The 3,723-nt window shown below is 37.4% G+C and overlaps 1 long non-coding RNA gene across 1 annotated transcript; it reads left to right on the top strand.

Moving 5' to 3' along the window:
* The first annotated feature begins 1,956 nt into the window (after positions 1–1,956).
* On the top strand, positions 1,957–3,512 carry LOC306994368. The gene is made up of 3 exons (XR_013796669.1): positions 1,957–2,404; positions 2,872–2,903; positions 3,037–3,512. It is a non-coding gene; the product is annotated as an uncharacterized lncRNA (long non-coding RNA).
* The last annotated feature ends 211 nt before the right edge of the window (positions 3,513–3,723 follow it).

Below are 3,723 nucleotides of genomic sequence, written 5' to 3'. Positions count from 1 at the left end.
TGATTGGTGCCTCGATTTGGAAAAATTAGAAATGGGCTTGATTGCAGAGAAAATCTCAAATTTGCCAAAAGTTCATCAGGGTTTTCCCATGCAAGTGATGGTAAGTTATTTTGATTAAACAGAATTACAAGGGCACATAAATAAAATAAAAAAATGTTAATGTTTAACTGAGGCCGTGTTAGCGCACCTTCTTTCCATGCACACAGGCTGTTGCACACGGATAAATTGGTTATAATAATTACTGCAATATTCCAAAAGTTTTTTTTCTTCTTCTTCTTGCACACAATTACTGAAACTATGGCTCCTTTTCTATATACAAACCATTAAATGATTAGCTATAAAATACACGCCAAACTACACATGGATATGACAAACATAAAACGAAACTCGTGCTTCTTCAATGTTCAGTAGAGTGGACTGGAGTTTGTCATAGCACTCACACATGCATGCGCACAAATACATTGTATATATATATATAGCATGTGTGCACATCTGATAACAAAAAAAAAAAAAAAGCAGTTCAAATGTTGAGATCTTACAGTTAAATACAGTAGCTTTCAAAAAAGTATTGCAATATAATGTCTAAAATAAGCTAATTAACTCGCCGTATAATTAACTGTTCTGTAAAAAATGTGTTATATAACGGAATGCAGCCTATTAGGACAAAACCAAACTTTCACCTGATAAAACAGTTTGGAACAGAATTGAAACCAATACTTTTAACTGTAAAGTTAGTGGGACCACACACAGGCTGCATTCCGTTGCTTTTGTGCGTGTTGGCAGTGAAATCAGAAAATATCATGACAGCCAAGACGATAAATAAAGCGTACCTCAATGACGTGCGACCTGAATCAATTATCTCCACAGGCAAACTCCGTCCGTTTCTTTTAGACGATCCAAATGTCTCTTTAACGCGTTTTCCAGAAAGCAGTTTTCAAAGTCCTCCAAACTCGATGGTAAATTATATCCAGAGCAGACACGGGTAAACAAAAAATATTTCGGAATCCGCTATCCCAAAGGAAAAACAATAATCATAACCCCCCCCCCCCCCCAAAAAAAATCTGATTAATTAACCCCATTGCACCTGTGCATGGGTGAGGTGTATTCAGTAGCCAATCCAATAAAAGAGAATCTAGTGCATTTCTACCTAACTTTGTAATTTGGGGGGAAATTAATAAGGTGATAGTCACCTATGGCTTATTCTTTGAATCATTAAATACGATTATTATAGCTACAGATAGTTTTGTGGCAGCAAGCTGACAAATAAAAGTAAATTATGTATCATGAATTTATCAGGTAAATTGTTTCAGTTTTTTGTTAAATAGATTTATTGGATCATTATACTATCAAACCCCACATCATACTATCGAACACAACATAGGTAGGCCTACTTGTACTGACAAGTACAGAAAGTTACAAAATAAAAGTATCATCATATATATTTTTAAAGGTAGGCTTAAGGCACAATATGTATTATTTCCTTGCCAAATTAAATGATGTAAGTACTCAAGCTCTTTGTGCCCAGTGCATTCATTGTTTGGATCTGAAAACTGAAAATTGAGTTTTAATAATATTGTAAAATTATATAGCACTTATAGCCTTTAAAGGAATAATTAACTTAAAATTATGTCATCATATACTCACACTCATGTCATTCCAAACCCTTTAAGATTTTTGTTCATCTTCAAAACACAAACAATTAATTTGTAATGATAATAAACAAAAGTCTAAAAACAGGGAAAGTTGACATAGTATGCCCTTTTTCACAAGATGTAATATAAATCAATGGTGTCCCCAGAATGTTTGTGAAATTTCAGCTCAAAATACCCCCCAGATAATTTATTATAGCTTGTCAAAGTTGCCCCTTTCCGAACAGGAACTCGAACCGAAACTAGGACCAGGACTGCAGACAGGAACACACACAGAGGACACCACACAACAATCTGACAATAGCTGTGTCCCAATGTGAAGGCTACAGCCTCCGAAGTCCGTATTTGAAGGCCGATTGGCCGTATTTGAAGGCCGATTGCGTCACAGCGGCACGACGAAACGTCACAGCGGCGCGACGAAGGATGTCCCAATTCAAAGGCTGCACACCTGGAGGTCGCATTTTAAGGCCGATTGCGTCACCGCGGCGCGATGAAGGCTGTCCCAATTCAATTCGGCATCATCCAAAGGCCGTATTCGAAGGCCGGTTGAGTCATCGCGGCGCGACGAAAGCTACCCTGATTCAAAAGCGACGCCAAATGCACCCTTCATTTCCCCGTGAAAGAAAGGATGCATAAACGGATCCTTGCGGCCTGATTCTATCCCATAAGCCATCGCGCGCCTATGACGACAGCATTATTATTATAAAAAATGACGGCCGAGAGTTCGGTGGTGGACGGCAAATTCACATTTAAATGTAAGTATTATGTTTTCATTTACTCAAATAGCTAGTGAGTTAAAAGCCACAAGTTTTTCTTTCTTACAAACTTCATCTTAACTCATTCATCACCATTGCGTGGCTTAATTTGTAAGGTGGTATACAACTTGTCCTAATATTTAGTTTAATAATTGTTTCAGGGAGCAAGGAGCAGACAGCTCAATTTATGAAATTGCAATTAAATAAATAAATTAAATACATTTTTATTGTAATATTTGCACTAGTCTGTCTCACTTGTGTATTATAAGAAATATCACTCACCCTATAAAGCCCACAACAATAAGAAAAGCAGTAGACAAGGCAATGGGGTTTTACTTTTATGTGTTTTTGTAGTGGTGTCATGCAAGCTACGTCTACAAAGGTTTTAACTATAAGGTTAAAACCTTTAGGCCTAACTATAATTTAAGGTTTTAATTTTTCATGTACCCTTTTCTGCTTTTTTATAGCAATTCTGGAGAAAATGGGTCTGCTGGGGAAGGTAATTAACTCTCATACAGGCCAAAAAAAAAAAAAAAAAAAAATACCAAGTAAGAAAGTTAATACACACATCTTAGCTGAAATGTATTGTGCTGTTGTTGTTAACAAGCCATGGTTAATTTGCTCTGCCTTAGGATTGCAAGTGTCCTGGGACAGGTGAGGGTGTGAGTGGGAAACCCACTGCTGAAACTTGGCCCTGGTTTGTCGTCATGGATGAGGTGTTGGGACAGAGGCACTCCCTGTCCTCATTGCCTTAATCCCTGAGGACAAACCAGGGTCAAGTTCAGCAGTGGGTGCCCACGGTGAGGAGGAGCCAGAGGCACCAGCACGAGCACCAGCATCGGCACCGGCAGCACCACGAAGAAGAGACCGAGAGGACGAGTTTTTGACTTGATTAGAGAAGACATGGGACTGCAGAGGCGAGGAGAGCACAGGAGAGGATGGACAGGCAAAAGAGAGAGTTTTCTCTTCTTGAAAGAATGATTGAGAATATTATATATATTTGTTTAACTTTTTTTAACTTATATTTTTTAAAAGGGAAAAAAATCTGTTTATTTATTTATTTTTATGCAACTTTAAATGTGTAAATAAAAGAAAATTCATTGCTCTGGACATAGTTTATTTTTGTAATGACAGTCATAATTTTTACATGAAACAAATGATTCTATACCTTTTTTTCCCCCAACTATTTACAACATACGTTAAAAAATCTCAAAATCAACATACACATTTAAATTTACAGTACATAAAATAAGAAAGAATGATGTAGACTTGTATTGAGCTGAGTGGGAGACCCTGGTGTGCTGCTGGACCGCGACAGG

The sequence above is a fragment of the Phoxinus phoxinus genome, assembly GCF_949152265.1.
Source record: "Phoxinus phoxinus genome assembly, chromosome: 2".
In the NCBI taxonomy this organism is placed as follows: domain Eukaryota; kingdom Metazoa; phylum Chordata; class Actinopteri; order Cypriniformes; family Leuciscidae; genus Phoxinus; species Phoxinus phoxinus.
The sequence above is the reverse complement of the archived record's forward strand: the minus strand, read 5'-3'. Positions and strand labels throughout refer to the sequence as shown.